Source organism: Moschus berezovskii, chromosome X, assembly GCF_049115385.1.
Source record: "Moschus berezovskii isolate FMDL1 chromosome X, NW_MosBer_1.0, whole genome shotgun sequence".
Lineage (NCBI taxonomy): Eukaryota > Metazoa > Chordata > Mammalia > Artiodactyla > Moschidae > Moschus > Moschus berezovskii.
The window spans coordinates 56,437,547-56,455,535 of record NC_142488.1 but is presented as its reverse complement, the minus strand read 5'-3'; the positions used below and the strand labels follow the sequence as shown (position 1 = coordinate 56,455,535).

Here is a 17,989-nt window from a genome sequence, read left to right as displayed (position 1 = left end):
TGGAAAAAGAGAGACAACTTGAAAATAGAGGCAGTCTCCATATGGAAATGTGCTTTTGGAGATTTGAAATCCAGCTTTTAGTTTGTTAGTGTACTCTTGTTGAATGAACTGCCTGGCCTGCAGAGACTGCTGGTTTTCTAGCCCAATATACATATTTTTGAGTGAGTCTGTTTGGACTCTAAAACTGACAAGATATAAAGAGCTTTTAGAAATAACAGAAATGAATCTAATTCAAAACAGGTACAGACTCACAGACATAGAAAACAACTTACAGTTACCAAACGGTGGGAGAGATAAATTAGGAATATGAGATTAGCAGATACAAATTACTACAAGTATAATAGATAAGCAACAAAGATGTACTATACAGCATGGGGAACTATAATATCTTAAAATAACCTAAAATGGAAAATAATCTGAAAAATCTATTTTTATATATGGGCTTCCCTGGTGGCTCAGACAGTAAAGGATCTGCCTGCAATGCAGGAAACCTGGGTTCGATCCCTGGATCAAGAAGATACCCTGAAGAAGGGAATGGCAACCCACTCCAGTATTCTTGCCTGGAGAATTTCATGGACAGAGGAGCCTGGTGGGCTACAGTCAATGGGGTCACGAAGAGTGGGACACGACTGAGCGACTAACACACACACACACACACACACACACACACACACAACTGAATCACTTTGCTGCAAACCTGAAACTAACACAATAGTATAGATCAACTGTACTTCAATAAAAAAAGAAGGGCTTTTAGGAAACCATTGCTTGTCACTCGGACTGAGAACACAGTTGTCTGGCCCTTCCTGCTCGTGGCTTTGCTGCTACCTAAGAAAAGCCGCTGGCTTTTAAAAAATCCTGGATTCACAGATCCTAATGGCCTGGGCCTGACTAAGCTGAAACCTGAAACTGTCTTCTGCAGCTGTCTCAGCCTCACTGTGAGCTGTGCTGAACTGAAATTGCATCTCAAAGAACAGAACTCAGATTCTGAAACGGTTGCTTATTTCAGACAGTCTCTGTGGGGCCATAAACTATGAAAATATGGACACTGACTGAATATGATATTTGATCATCATACACATGCTGAGGGGAAAGGGCTTGTTCTTTGAAACTGAGCTGTTAATAGGCTCTATATCTCTGGTACAGAGACTAAGTGAGTGAGTGCAAGTTGCTCAGTTGTGTCCGACTCTTTGTGTCCCCCATGGACTGTAGTCCATGGAATTCTCCAGGTCAGAATACTGGAGTGGGTAGCCTTACCCTTCTCTAGGGGATCTTCCCAACCCAGGGATAGAACCCAGGTCTCCCGCATTGCAGGTGGATTCTTTACCAGCTGAGCCACCAGGGAAGCCCAAGAATACTGGAGTGGGTAGCCTATCTCTTCTTCAGCAGATCTTCCCGACCCGGGAATCAAACCTGGTCTCCTGCATTGCAGGCAGATTCTTTACCAACTGAGCTATCAGGGAAGCCCAACAGAGACTAACTGTAGGGCTAATTTGTGGTTACTGTTGAAGTCTGCAAGGACATCACAGGGAGTGTGACCTCTCCCCACTCAACTCCATGCAGATGGGACTTGTGATTCCCCGCCAGTGGTGTCTCACTGCTGTTGAGTTGCTGTGTTCCACTTTCCAAAAGATTTGTAGTTTTTACCATGAATTGATAGCCTGACTCTACTTGTCTCATCTCTCTCCTGCTGCACACACTCGTAACAAAGCTTTTGATTATTAAATACAGCTGTTCCCAGCAAGGGATTGCTTTTTTTCCCCCTAGGTTACTCACTGGAGAGATAATCAAGGTTAAATGAGTGGGAGGTTATGTGACCCCATTTTTAAAAATGATTGAAAGTTGAGGATTCTTCCTGACCAATTCCTGAACGTGATGTGTCTTTCTGGTTAAATTGTATAAAAATATTTCCCTGGGAAAATGGGTTTCCTTCTTGCATAGAGCCCTTCCAGACAAAAGGTCTGGAGGAGGGTGATTGGGAAATGTCAGGCTATGATTACTGAATGAGACACTCTGATGTCGCAACCCTGGAGAAAAACAAGCTGGGGAGTAGAAAGGGCCTTAATGTGCTTCTTTTTTCTGAATTGCTCCTGGAAACTTTCCCTTCTTCTTGAACACAGATGCCCTGTGGTGTTTCCTTTCCAAGCTGGTGTGAGCACTTTGAATGCAAACTGTCTGCTGAGGCACCTGTCACACCTGACAGAGCTCAGACTATAAGACTACAGGAGTGACCCCAGATCCCCACACTTTGTCTGCAGAGCACTTCGAACTGTAGTCCACAGGAGGAATGAACAGGACAAGCCAAATGGTGGAAACTGGTTGCCTTCAGGCAGTCCCTCTAAAACCAAGGACTAGACTGGATTATTTGGATTGGACTGGGTGGGAGGCCGCACTGGGAAACCTGTTAGCTCATTCTTACTAATGTCTGTCCTGAGACCAAGACCTCAAATGAATTATTCTAATTGGACGGGGAGACCCAGAGGGGCAGGTCCCTGGGTGGGAGGCCACATGGGAGCTCTGGGGAGCTGTCCTGCCTGCCCAATGTATGTCCTGCTTGGTGCGCCCTAACAATTGTGAGCTTTGTTTCCAGGGGTGTCACGTGACCCTCTGGGACTGCACTTCCTGTACATGTGCCCTGAATATCCCCTGCCCTCAGCATGGAAGACTTTCAGCTCAGCTTCTGCTTACTTAGTGGTGTGCCTGAATGGATGCCATGAGTCAGGCAAAAAAGAGTTCATATGGAAATTTAAGGAGGTAGCCACCTGGCTTTCTAAGATAGAGCTTTGTGGTCAGTGGGATTTATTTTAACTGGTGAAATCTAAAGCCTCTAGGGGGTATAAGTGAGGTTACACTGGAGGTTGGTCTCACCCTGCAGCATGGGGTCCTACTGATAATTTTGTTGTAAAGTTGTCTTGGCTAAGGACCAAGGGGTGTACTAGCCAGAAAGGGATTAACAGAGTAGGCCTGAGACTGGTATCTTTCGAAAGGCCTGCTTGGAAGGTTAGCCCTTGGCTGGGAACTTGCATTTGGGGAGCATTTCCATTATTGATGAATTGATAAGGATAGCTCACTAGCCCAGGTTGTTATACAAACAGCATGGTTTATATTACCTGTTTTCCTGCCAAGACTCTGGCATTTTGGTATGTGCTAGGCAGAGAGTGCCTAGCAACAGCCCCTAATATAAACCTTGGGCACTGAGTCTCTAATGGCTTCATGTTGCTGTGTGTTCATTGCTAAGGAACAGCGAGCTCTACAGGACCCATTGTGGGAGGAAGACAGCATAAGGAAGCCTGTTCCATGGCATTCTTGAGACTGCCTGTGTCTCTTCCCCTTGTCCATTCATTCTCTCACATATCCTTGTGCTGTAATAAAGCTTAACTGTGAATACAATTATATGCTCGATCCTGTCAGTCTTTCTAGCAAGTTATCAAATGTGAGGTGATCCTGGGTTGAACCGTTAACACAGCGGGGTAGAGTGCATGAATAATTATGAGCTATTATAATTCTATCATCCTCTATATCTTTCAGAATCTGTATTTTTGGTATAGAAGAAAGGAAAGACAAATACAATAGAAGAGATTTAGTAAAAAACAAACAAACAAAACCCACCAAGAAACCAATCTATATTCCTGAATTTGAATTACAGGTATCGGTATGATCTCAGAAGATGGTTTATTAAAAGAAAAAGAATGCTGTGTGTTTGTATGTATGTACTTTCTAGTATCTGTTGACTGATGAAGCCTAGAAACAGTGACCAACTCAGTAGTAATGAGCAACCCTGCCATCCAGATTGTGGCCTTGAAATGCCATTTCCCATGAAAAGGAACCAGAATTTCTCAGAGAAATGATTGGGACTGGAAATGCACAAGATGAATCTGGAATCTTGTCATCAATGGTGAGGAAATGTTCAAGGTCTACTAGGGTCATGGTCTCAGATGAGACAATCTGAGAAGATACTAGTTGCGATTTGACTGAAACCCATCTAATATGTTTAAATGAGTGAGTTCAGAATGATCTTTAATAAAGTCGTAACCTGTGAAGGATGATAGGGAACCAAATCATTCTCTTGAAAACTGATAAATAAAAGGAAAAGAATAAAACATTTGTCCTGCCTTTCCTTTATGAACTGTAGCATTGGTAAACAAGTGACAGATGAATAAAAGCAACTCTGTAAAAAGTATTGCAACTAATAAATGAAAAAGAAGCTTCAGAATTTGAATGTCACCGTTTTTCAACCACTATTGAATGAATCAAGGCTTTCAGCATCTTGATTGCTAACATCACAAAAAGAATGACAACTGGACATTAGGTGCCCCTGATGAGAGTACATGCAGCTACCTGAAATCTTGCTAAAGAGATCAAACCTGAACTACATCTGGTTCTCTGCATTCACTTGACAATTTGCAGGATACAGAATATGGAGAAGTATACTGAACTACATGTGAAATAACAGAATATATATATATATATTATATATAACAGAATATAATATATATATATATTTGGTCTTTGACCCTGGTTCCTGACACAGAGATCCTAAATCCTTTAGAATTTTCTTGGTGACAGTAGTACCTTTTGCTTTAAGTAGGCTCCTGGATGAGGGCTGATCACCAGAAAGACCAAGTCATGATTAGAAGCTTGGAATTCTCAGCTCTACCCTGCATTCTCTAGATAGGGGAAAGGGCTTGAAAATGGAGTTAATCATGCCTATATTATGAAGGCTCCATAAAAAAGTCCCCAAAGTACAGGATTCAGAGAGCTTCCAGGTTGATGAACACGTGTAGGTGCAGGGAGAGGACAGGGAAGCGCCCCTTCACACATACTTTGCCCTATACATCTCTTCCATCTGGCTGTTCATTTGTTTCTTTTATCATATCCTTTTAAAATAAACTGGTATGCAGTGAGTAAACTGGCAAATTAACTCTAGCAAATTAATCAAATCCAAGGAGGGCATCATGGGAACTTCTGAGCTATAGCTGGTTGGTAGGAAGCACAGAGACTTGCACATGTGACTAGCATCTGAAGAATCCTGGGACTGAGCCCTTAACCTGTGGGATCTGACACTCTATCCAAGTCGATACTGTCAGAATTGAGTTAAACTGTAGGACATCTGGCTGGTGTTACAGAAAATTGCTTGGTGTGGGAGAAAAAAAAAAAAACCACGTATCTGATGTCAGAAATGTGAGTGTGCTAGTAGTGTGAGAGTACAGGAGGCATATGTAGGAGGAGTATGGTAGGTTTTCTACACACTGCACCACATGTGTGAAAGTGAAATATGTGCTATCACTCAAATCATGGCTGTGGAAAATCTAGACTTGAGTGAGAAACTTGACAGTAAAAGATTTTAAAAGTTTAACAGTGTTTTTTAATGGGCAAGACTAAACTACAATGTTTAGGATGTATACTTGTGGGATATAATGATAAAGAAATGTCAGAAAGTAATTGTTATAAGGTCAGGGTAATGGTTAGTAGGTTGAAATTGGATGGGGCTTCTGGAGTGAGTGACAAAGTTCTTCTTGAATTCAGCAGTTACAAAGTTCATAAGAACTCATTAACTATACTTTTGTGTCAAATGGCCTTCTGTATATTTAGGTGTGTTTGTGTGTGTATATATACATATATATATATATAATGTTACTTTAATAAAAAATCTTTGAGTCCAGAGCTATTACTGGTTTTCCTTTATAGTGTTGTTCAGTCACTAAGTTGGGCTGGATGAAGCACAAGTTGGAATCAAGATTGCCAGGAGAAATATCAATAACCTCAGATATGTGGATGACACCACCTTTATGGCAGAAAGTGAAGAAGAACTAAAGAGCCTCTTGATGAAAGTGAAAGAAGAGAGTGGAAAAGTTGGCTTAAAGCTCAACATTCAGAAAACTAAGATCATGGCATCTGGTCCCATCACTTCATGGCAAATAGATGGGCAAACAGTGGAAACAGTGACAGACTTTATTTTTTGGGCTCTAAAATCACTGCAGATGGTGATTGCGGCCATGAAATTAAAAGATGCTCACTCCTTGGAAGGAAAGTTATGACCAACCTTGATAGCATATTAAAAAGCAGAGACATTACTTTGCCAACAAAGGTCCATCTAGTCAATGCTATGGTTTTTCCAGTAGTCATGTATGGATGTGAGAGTTGGACTATAAAGAAGGCTGAGTGCTGAAGAATTGATGCTTCTGAACTATGGTATTGGAGAAGACTCTTGAGAGTCCCTTGGACTGCAAGGAGATCCAACCAGTCCATTCTAAAGGAGATCAGTCCTGGGTGTTCATTGGAAGGACTGATGTTGAAGCTGCAACTCCAATCCTTTGGCCACCTGATGCGAAGAGCTGACTCATTTGAAAAGACCCTGATGCTGGGAAAGATTGAAGGCGGGAGGAGAAGGGGATGACAGAGGATGAAATGGTTGGATGGCATCACCGACTCAATGGACATGAGTTTGGGTAAACTCCGGGAGTTGGTGCTGGACAGGGAGGCTTGGCGTGCTGCAGTTCATGGGGTCGCAAAAAGTCGGACACGACTGAGCGACTGAACTGACTGATTGAAGTTTTGTCTGACTCTTTGGCCAAAGTTTTGGAGCTTCAGCTTCAGCATCAGTCCTTCCAATGAATATTCAGGACTGATTTCCTTTAGGATTGACTGGTTTTATCTCCTTGCAGTCCAAGAGACTCTCGAGAGTCTTCTCCAGCACCAAAATTTCAAAAGTACCCCTTAGAGATTGAAAATGTTTATCCTAAATGCCCAGTCATCTTCCGTTTTATGCATATGTTGCAAGAGTCATTACTTGATACTGTTTTCCTCCTATGCTGAGATTTCTATCGTAAGGTTAGAGAATTTTGTTAAATATTTTCCTCAAGTCCAGAGCACTGATGGTAAATTTTCTACTCTTTGTATAGAAATGTCTTTGACTTAGTGAGAAGAATTTTCATACTTATCTTTAAGATATGTAAAAAGAAAGCAACTTCTTACTAGTCTTACACATAAAAAGAACTGGAATCGAAACTTGTTAATTTTACTCAGAATTTCGTGGTATTTCCAGTATTTCATAATGACTAAAAATCTAGAGTTGATATTCACTGAACTTTGCTTATTGTATCTAGCACTGTCACCAGATCAGATGCCCCCACAATATAGTTGCCCAGTAAATGGAAACTTTAAAAAAATTTAATTGTGGTAAAATACACACAACATTTACCATCTTAATAATTTTCAAGTGTACATAGTAATATTAAGTATTTTCACATCTTTGTGCAGCCAGTCTCCAGAACTTTTTCATCTTTCAAAATTAGAGCTTTGTACACATTAAACACTAGAACCCCATCTCCCCACCCCCCATCACTACCAACCCCTGGCAACCACCCTTCTACTGTCTGTCTCTATGAATTTTTCTACTCTAGGTATCTCATATAAGTGGAATCATGCACTATTTTTTTTTTGACTGGGTTATTTCACTTAGCATAATGTCCTCAAGTTTCATCCCAGGAAAATTTTTAAAAATCCTTGTAGTTTGGAAAATTTCAACCGTACACAAAATAGAGAGAATGGTATAAAGAGTGCCTCTGAACTGTTACCCAGCTCTAACAAATGTTAACCATTTGCTGTTTCTGTTTCATATATTCTGTGATATCTTTTTTGTTGGCATTTCCCCCCCAACATTTTATTATGACAAATTTCAAATATCTACAAAAGTTCAAAGAACTGTACAGCGAATACCCATGTGCCTATTGTCTAGATTCTATAATTAACATTTTAATATATTTACTTTATCAATAGTCTGCTTTATCTGAATAACATTTTGCTATATATTTTTTTCATTTTGCTATATTTTTAAAGAAATTTCTGCTCCATTTTGACTGGGCTTTAATGCTTTTTAATATATAATTTATTTACTTAATTTATACTTTTGGTTGCACTGGGTCTTCATTTCTTCAAGTGGGCTTTTCTCTAGTTTTGGTGAGCAGGGGCTATTGTTCGTTTCAGTGTGCGGGCTTCTTATTTCAATGGCTTCCCTTGTTGGGGAGCATTGACTCTATGGCACACGTGTTGGGCTTCAGTAGTTGTGGCTCACGGGCTTAGTTGCTCCATGGCATGTGGAATCTTCCTGTACCAGGGATCGAACCCCATGTGCCCTTCATTGGCAGGTGGATTCTTATCCACTTTTCCAACAGGGAAGTCCAACATTTTCCTATATTTGCTTAGATGTCTGCATCCCTCTACCCACCAATCTTTTTTTTTTTTTTCTTGAGACTGGTTAGGAATTTAATACTTGTAAATATCGCAAACTGTAGATGCAAATTGTAAATGACCCTATGTCATTGGGAGTGGGAGAAGAGACCCAAGTCAGATGTCTCAGCAGATGGTGGCAGCAGAAAACACACAATGAAGGCACACCTGGGAATGCCAGGTGCTGTGGGAGTTGGTTCATTTCAGTCTCGGGGTGGCCCCAATAGGTAGGTGTGTTATATCATCTTGGTGGTGGTTTAGTCGCTGAGTCATGTCTAACTCTTGCAATCCCATGGACTGTAGCCTGCCAGGCTCCTCTGTCCATGGGATTTTCCAGGCAAGAATACTGGAACTGGTTGCCATTTCCTTCTCCAGGGGATCTTCCCAACCCAGGAATCGAACCCAGGTCCCCTGCATCGCAGGCAGTTTCCTCACCGACTTATGTCATCTTACACATGGGGAAATAGACCCAGAGACATCAGCACAGCAAGGAGCTCACATGTGGCCAAGTGGCAGAGCCAGGATTCGAACCCAAGCCCTACTGTGTGCACTGATCCCCTGGACCCAGCTCTCTTCTGCTCACAGGGTCTTGTGAGGCTGAGGCCCTGGGTTGAGTACCAGAACTGCCTGGAGAGCCTGGTAACAGACTCCAACCTCTGCCCAGGATGGAGGAAGCTAAGTGGAGTGAGTCATCCCACCCCAAGCACAGAGAGCACAACAGGAAGGCCACAGGAAGAGTGGTGGAAAGAGCTGAGAAGCCAGGTCATGAGGCCTCCAAGCCACAAGTCCTGAACTTCACATTCCCATGCCCAGGTGTGGCCGTCAGACCTGCACCTGCCAGCATCAGACATTACCAGAAGGTGGGTTTTGATGGTGACATGGGTAAGTGCCTGTCCACCCCCAGGCTCTGTCTCATTGAGCCACTCTTCCTGAGCCTGCCCACTGGCAGGGTGGGCTGTTCCTCATAGGGACTTCGGTGGGGTGAATGGAGGCGGAGGCCTGCCCTGCAGACCCCATCTCTCTGCTCCCTCTCATCCAGGAGCCTCACATATCCCAGGGATGGGTGAAACCCACAGCTGTGCTCCCATCATAGCACTGTCCTGTCACCTTGATCGTCTCTCTCTCTCTAGTCCACGAGTTTCACCGGGACTCATGAAACATCTTACTCCCCTTCGCATTCCTAGTGTTAGGGCTCAGCATGGCTCCCCTAACCAGGGCACAACCTGAAATCCCTGTGCTCCAGCCCAGAAAGAATCAAGAGGACAGATAAGTGGCAAAGTGAGGGGTCCAACTGGTGCTGTGATTATCCTCGCTGGCACCACATCTGCTTGCCCCAGGTAGACCTGGATTCTGCCATAGGTCTTGCCCAGTCAGGAGAACAGCGGGGCATGTAAACGAGGTGGGCCATTCACCGCCTGGGACAAGGAAGGCACAGGCTCATTTTCATCTGCTCTGAAGCTGATCTATCTGGAAAGGGTATGAAGAAATAGCACCCCTGCAGAATGCCAGCTGGCCTCCCTTTCAGGCCACACTTGCCAGCGGGTCGAGAGGCACTTTCTTTAAAAAGGATTCATCACTCCTCCTTTGCTGGGCTCCATCTAGGATCTGCTGGAAGCCTGGGAAAGCTGCCCAAGTTTGGGGGTTGGGGATGCTGCAGAACTCACTTGCTTTCCACCACTTCAGCATCAGCCGAGGAGACCAAGGAGGCCAAGGAGTAGGAGCAGGCCCAAAGTCTGAGGCAATAAAAGGCAGAGCCTGGCACTGCTTGCCCACCTGCCACAGCTGCCCCCTTTTCAGTGCAGCAGGTGGACTCTGGATCCTGACAGTGGTTACACTGTCCTTCAGTCCTGGTTAGGGGGCCCAGATCTAACATTACCTTTTGGTACCCACAGGAAGAGTGTTGGGGAAGGAGATGGAGCCATTCCCCTGACCATCTCTACCACCCCAGAAGCCGGCCCTTGGCACATGGCATCAGGGCCAGGAACCAACAAACCACAGGTACACTTAATTTCTCAAATCTGATAAAGGCTGAGTGTGGGGAGATTCCGCAAACCTGGATTTAAAGGCTCTAGCTCTCATCTGCCTGCTCCATCTGGGGTCCAACCCCAGGCCCATCCATCCTATCTACTAATGCATTGCAACATGAATTGCAGACACCAGTACACCTTGCCCTTGCTAGAGTGCTTTTAAGGAAAATCCAAGACGTTATTATTTCAGCCATAAGTGTTGGGTGGGCCAAAAAGTTCATTCAAGGTTTTCCTATTATTTGTTTAACATAAACACAAAACGATTGTGAAAACTAACAAAGTTAGTAATTCCTTGACACCATCTGCTATCTAGTTCATGGTTAAATTCTGTGGGGTGAATGCTGAATGGCTGACCATATGGACACTATCTCTCCAGGCTCCTCTGAATGTCTGTGGAGCCCCTGGGCCAGACACCATACTGAAGGCTGTAGGACCCTCCTTCTGGCTCCAGAAACTCTGGTTGAATTCACAGGTGGCTACCTGATCTCTTTTGCATTACCTCCCATCTCTAAATTATACACATACGTTGCTAGTTCTTTCTCTTGAAGGCGTTATCTTCTGTCTTTCCACCATGGAAGATAAGAAGCTAGCCTTCTTTTGTGCATCACACCCTCACTTCCCAAGTTCCACACTTCTACATGTTTGTGTCATTTGGTTAGACCTATGGTCAGTATTTATTATTTTGACTATGTAAACTAGTCAGAACTGAGCCATGTTGTAATTTTTCTTTCCTGCTCATCTTCTGGTTTTTCCTACAGCTAGTAATTGTCTGACTAAGCGTTTGCTTAGTTTTCCATATGCTTCCCTGGTGGCTCAGATGGTAAAGAATCCACCTGCAATGCGGGAGGCCTGGGTTTGATCCCTGGGTTGGGAAGATGCCCTGGAGAAGGGAAAGGCTACACACTCCAATATTCTTGCCTGGAGAATCCCATGGACTATACAGTCCGGGGTCACAAAGAGTTGGACATGACTGAGCGACTAAGCTCACAGCAGACCAGTAATGGAACTGAGAGCCCTTTTCCAAATGTGTAAATTTTATCAGCATATTTCACATATTCAGTTCAGTTCAGTTGCTCAGTCATGTCCGACTCTTTGCTACCCCATGGACTATAGCACACCAGGCCTCCCTGTCGATCACCAATTCCTGGAGTTTACTCAAACTCATGTCCATTGAGTTGGTGATGCCATCCAACCATCTCATCCTGTGTCCCTTCTCCTCCCGCCTTCAATCTTTCTCAGCATCAGGGTCTTTCAAATAAGTCAGCTCTTCACATCAGGTGGCCAAAGTATTGAAGTTTCAGCTTCAGCATCAGTCCTTCCAATGAATATTCAGGACTGATTTCCTTTAGGATGGACTGGTTGGATCTCCTTACAGTCCAAGGGACTCTCAAGAGTCTTCTTCTCCAACACCACAGTTCAAAAGCATCAATTCTTCAGCACTCAGGTTTCTTTATAGTCCAACTCTCACATCCCTACATGACTACTGGAAAAACCATAGCTTTACTAGATGGACCTTTGTTGGCAAAGTAATGTCTCTGCTTTTCAATATGCTGTCTAGGTTGGTCATAACTTTTCTTCCAAGGAGGAAGCATCTTTTAATTTCATGGCTGTAATCACCATCTGCTGTGATTTTGGAGCCCAGAAAAATAAAGTCTGTCACTGTTTCCACTGTTTGCCCATCTATTTCCCATGAAGTGATGGGACCAGATGCCATGATCTTAGTTTTCTGAATGTTGAGTTTTAAGCCAACTTTTTCACTCTCCTATTTCACTTTCATCAAGAGGCCCTTTAGTTCTTCACTTTCTGCCATAAGGGTGGTGTCATCTGCATATCTGAGGTTATTCATATTTCTCCTGTCAGTCTTGATTCTGGCTTGAGCTTCATCCAGCCCGGCATTTTGCAGGATGTACTCTGCATAAAAGTTAAATAAGCAGAGTGACAAAATACAGCCTTGGCATACTCCTTTCTCAATTTGAAACCAGTCTGTTTTCCATGTCCAGTTCTAACTGCTGCTTCCTGACCTGCATACAGATTTCTCAAGAGGCAGGTCAGGCAGTCTGGTTTTCCCATCTCTTGAACAGTTTATTGTGATCCACACAGTCAAAGGCTTTGGCATAGTCAATAAAGCAGAAGTAGATGTTTTGCTGGAACTCTCTTGCTTTTTCAATGATCCACTGGTTGTTGGCAATTTGATCTCTGGTTCCTCTGTCTTTTCTAAAACCAGCTTGAGTATCTGGAAGTTCTCGGTTCATGAACTGTTGAAGCCTGGCTTGGAGAATTTTGAGCATTACTTTACTAGTGTGTGAGATGAGTGCGATTGTGCGGTAGTTTAGGATTCTTTGACATTGCCTTTCTTTGGGATTGGAATGATAACTGACCTTTTCCAGTCCTGTGGCCACTGCTGAGTTTTCCAGATTTGCTGGCATATTGAGTGCAGCACTTTCACAGATCTTTTAGGATCTGAAATAGCTCAACTGGAATTCCATCACCTACACTAGCTGTGTTCACAGTGATGCTTCCTAAGGCCCACTTTGACTTTGCATTCCAGGATGTCTGGCTCTAGATGAGTGATCACACCATGGTGATTATCTGGGTCGTGAAGATCTTTTTTGTACAGTTCTTCTGTGTATTCTTGCCACCTCTTCTTAATATCTTTTGCTTCTGTTAGGTCCATGCCATTTCTGTCCTTTATTGAGCCCATCTTTGCATGAAATGTTCTCTTGGTATCTCTAACAATAAAAATAACAGCAACAGCCCATTGCTTCATGGCAAACAGGTGGGGAAACAGTGGAAACAGTGAGAGACTATTTTTTGGGCCTCCAAAATCACTGCAGATGATTTTTCACTGTGAGTACAGCCATGAAATTAAAAGATGCTTGCTCCTTGGAAGGAAAGCTATGACAAACCTAGACAGCATATTAAAAAGCAGAGACATTACTTTGCCGACAAAGGTCCCTATAGTCAAAGCTATGGTTTTTCCAGTAGCCATGTGTGGATGTGAGAGTTGGACTATAAATAAAACTGAGTGCTGAAGAATTGATGCTTTTGAACTGTGGTGTTGGAGAAGACCCTTGAGAGTCCCTTGGACCTCTAGGAGCTCGAACCAGTCAAGCCTAAAGGAATCAACACTGAATATTCATTGGAAGGACTGATACTGAAGCTCCAATTCTTTGGCCAGCTGACGTGAAGAGCTGACTCACTGGAAAAGACCCTGATGCTAGGAAAGAATGAGGACCAAAAGAGAAGGGAGAGCAGAGGATGAGATGGTTACATAGCATCACCGACTCAATGGACATGATTCTGAGCAAACTACAGGAGATAGTGGAGGACAGAGAAGCCTGCTGTGCTGCAGTCCATGGAGTTACAGAGTTGGACACGACTTAGCGACTGAACAGCACAATGCAAGGCATTAATAACAGAGGTGATGAGATTAAATTGATATTTTAAGGCAGGACAAGAAAAATTAAATATCAAATTCTCTGTTTGTTCAGTGCTCCTCCTTCCCTCCTTAATGTTCAGTGTACACCTACATTATGCGTTAGTCAGAGCACCTAAAAGATAGAAGTGCCTGTTTAACTATAAAGATCAATTTTTTTCCTTTATTCTGATGCTAGCAATGTAACTTTTTTTTAAAGAATAACATTCTTTCCCAACTCTGTAAGGGGTCATTAGTGACTTGCTGTTCGCTTAGTACATGTTTACCTGGACTATGTAACCTCAGTGAATACACTTTATGTAAAATATTAAAATGTCATTTTGATGTACAATCCTTTGTCTCAAAACTTTGACTCCTAACAGGTAGAATTCAGAGCTTTCTGAGAATCTAAGAAGCAAATTCTTCTTGGGTTATAATCTTGTTTGGCTTGAATAAAATTTCCTTTTTTTCTTCTTAACTTGATTATTAACTGAATTTTTGTCAACAGGGGAAACTGTGAGCCATGGAGAGACAAGGTATATAGGAACTCTGTATAATCTGATCAATCTTCCACAAACCTAAAACTGCAAAAGAAGTTTATTAATTAAAAGATTAATGCAAATGGTGTTGGTCATACAGTTACTTGGATTCTTTCTCTTTTGTGAAGTTTGTATTTTCAAGATACATCCATATACTACTTAATCTTTCACAGTGCTTGTCCACCAGTGTCAGACACCCAGGCTGCCTCCAAACAAATAGATGTCCTCATCTATGTTCACTGTGAGGACAAGATTTGCTCAGGGATATTTGCTTAGGATTCAGATTTCTAAATTGTAGTATTAACTTATATTTAAATAAATAGTGCCAGATGGCACTCTCAAAAGACTGCTGTCACCCACTGGGAATGGATCTCCTCTGTCTCTCATTTTTGCCAAAACTTGTCATGACTGAGGTCTTCAATGTATGATAATCTTGTGGGTATAAATATCAGAGTTGTTTTACCTTGCATTTCTCAAAATATCAATAAGTTTAATATCTCTTCATATGTTTCTTAGCATCTCATTTGTGAACAGCTTGTTAACTATCTTTTGTTGTGGTTATTGATTTGCAGGAGTCCTTGTATATAGTCCTGGAGAAGGAAACGGCTATCCACTCCAGTAGAATTCCCTGAAGAATTCCATGGACAGAGGAACCTGGCAGGCTACAATCCATGGAATCGTGAAGAGTCGGACATGACTAAGTGACTTTCACTTTCATTTGTGTATACTAGGTAAATACCCTGCTTGGTGTTAGACATTTAAAATATCTTCTCCCAATTTTTTTTTAATGTCTATTGACTTTGTCTACGGCTTCCTTCGTTGAGCAAGAATACTCCTGAAATATAATGACATTCATCAAAGTTTTGCTGTATAAATTGCATTGTGATTTTCTTTAAGCCTTTCTTCACCTATCCTAGGCAGGATTTTCCCCTCAGCTTTATTGGGATATATTGACACATAACATTGTATACATTCAAGGTGTACAATATGTTGATTTGATACATTCGTATACTGGGAAATGGAACTGATTACCACCATAGGTTAGCTACCACTTCCATCCTGTCACATAGTTTCCATTTCCTTTTTGTGGTGAGAACATTTAAAATTGACTCTCTAGGCAGCTTTTAAGTATAGGATACAGTAACAGTAGCTGTAATCACTGTGCTGTACTGTAGATCCCCAGAACCTATTCATCTTATAACTGGAAGTTTGTTGCCTTTGAACAATATCTCCCCATTTTCCCCACCTTCAGTCCCTGGTAAACACTACTCTACTTTTTGTTTCTCTGAGTTTGACTTTTTTAGATTTCATGTATAAGTGATACTATGCAGTATTTATCCTTTTCTGTCTAACTTATTTCACTAAGCATAGTATCATCCAGGTTCATTCATGTTGTTGCAAATGGCAAGTCTCCATTCTTTTTTAATGGCTAAGTAATATGTCTGTACACACACACAAAAGGATATACCACATCTAATTTATGCTTTCATCTGGTGATGGTGGACACTTAGGTTGCTTCCATATCTAGCCTATTGTAGGTAACATGCACATGGGAGTGTAGATATCTATATGAGATCCTGATTACCATTTCTTTGGATATATACCCAGAAGTGGGATTGCTGGGTCATATGGTAGTTTTATTCTTAATTTTTGAGGAAACTCCACACTGTTTTCCATAATGGCTGTACCAATTTACATTCCCATCAACAGTGCACTGTGGTTCCCTTCTCTCCACATCCTCACCAACGCTTGTTATCTCTTCTTGTCTTTTGATAATAGCCATTCTAACAGGTGTGAGGTGCTATCTCACTGTGGTTTTAATTTGTATCGATTGTATTTGATTTGTATTTGATGTTGAGCATCTTTTCATACACCTGTTGGCCATTTGTACGTCTTTGGAAAACTGTCTATTCATTTTCTCTCTCCCATATTAAAATCTGATTATTTGTCTTTTATTGTTGTTGTTTTGCTATTGAGTTTTATGCATTATTTATATATTTTAGGTATTAACCCCTTATCATATATGTGATTTGAAAATATTTTCTCCCATTCCATAGGTGACTTTCTCATTTAGTTGATGGTTTTCTTTGCTATGCAGAAGCTTTTCAGTTTGATGTAGACTCATTTATTTTTGCTTCTATTATTTGTGCTTTTGCTGTCATACCCAGAAAGTCACTGCCAAGACCAATGGCAAAGGGCTCCTCCCCTAAGTTTTCCTTGAGGAGCTTTATGGTTTCAAGTCTTGTATTTAAGCCTTTAATCTTAACATTTTGAGTTAATTTTTGTGAGTAGTGTAAGCTTGAAGTGAGTGCTGAAGAATTGACACTTTCAAATTGTGGTGCTGGCAACTGAGAGTCCCGTGGACAGTAAGGAGATGATATCAGTCAATCCTAAAAGAAATCAACCCTAAATATTCACTGGGTGGGCTGATGCAACGCTGAAGCTGAAGCTCCAATACTTTGGCCACCTGATGCGAAGTGTTGACTCATTGATAAACACCATGATGTTGAGAAAGATTGAGGGCAGGAGGAGAAGAGGGAGACAGAGGGTGAGATGCTTGGATGATATTGCTGACTCAATAGACATGAGTTTGAGCAAACTCTGGGAAATAGTGAAGGACAGGGAAGCCTGGCATGCTTCAGTTCATGGGGTCACAAAAAGTCGGACACGACTTAGTGACTGAACAACGAGTGTAAGGTAGGGGTCCAATTTCATTCTTTCATAATTTGTTGAAGAGACCATCCTTTCTCCATTGAATGTTCTTTGCTCCTTTGTCAAGTATTAGTTGAGTGTGCATATGAGGGGTTATTTCTGGTCTCCCTCTTCTGTTCCAGTAGTCTACATTTTTCCAGTAGTCTGTTTTTATGCCAGTAACATACTGCCTTAATTACTGTAGCTTTGTAATCAGCAAGTGCGATGCCTCTAGCTTTATCCTCCCTTCTCAGAATTACCTTGGCTATTTGGGGTCTTTTGTATCTCCATACACATTTTAGGATTGTTTTTTCTATTTCTGTGAAAAATGCCATTGGAATTTTTATAGGGATTTTGTTGAATCTACACATGGCTTTGGGTAATATGCGCATTTTAACAATATTAATTCTTTCAATCTGTGAACATAAGATATCTTTCCATTTGTTTGTGTCTTCTTCAGTCTCTCTCATAAAGTCTTGTAGTTTTCAGTGTACAGATTTTCACCTCCTTGGTCAAATTTATTCATAAGTATTTTACTGTTTTTGATGTTATTGTGATTGGGATTATTTTCTTTATTCCTTTTTCAGATGTTTTGTTGTTAGTGTATATAAATTCAATTGTTTTCTGTATGTTGATTTTATATCCTGGAACTTTACTGAATTTGTTGATCTAGTGGGGTGTTTTTTTTGCTGGAGTTTAGGGTTTTCTATATATTAGATTGTATTATCTGCAAACAGAAAATCTTACCTCATCCTTAATGATTTGGATGACTTTTATTTCTTTGCTTGCCTGATTGCTCTGTCCAGGACTTCCAGTGCTTTGTTGAATGGAAGTGGTGAGAGTGGGCACCTCTATGTTGCTCCTGATCTTACAGGAAAAGCTTTCAACCTTTTACCATTGAGTATGCTGTTTGGCTGTGGGTTTGTTATATATAGATATAGATATGAAATTCATCAAGACCCATACTTTTAAATGACTGCATACTATTCTGTTGTGACACATTAAGTCTGTACCATACTTTGTTGAATCTCTTCCCCCCACTTACCATTGCAAAAGGCTGAACTAGATATTCTTGGGAATATCTCAAT

General features: G+C 41.6%; 1 long non-coding RNA gene across 1 annotated transcript; it reads left to right on the top strand.

The window, feature by feature from the left end:
• The first annotated feature begins 8,952 nt into the window (after window positions 1-8,952).
• Window positions 8,953-16,131, top strand: LOC129534850 (uncharacterized). The gene is made up of 3 exons (XR_008681503.1): window positions 8,953-9,089; window positions 10,122-10,227; window positions 14,783-16,131. It is a non-coding gene; the product is annotated as an uncharacterized LOC129534850 (long non-coding RNA).
• Window positions 16,132-17,989: the final 1,858 nt, after the last annotated feature.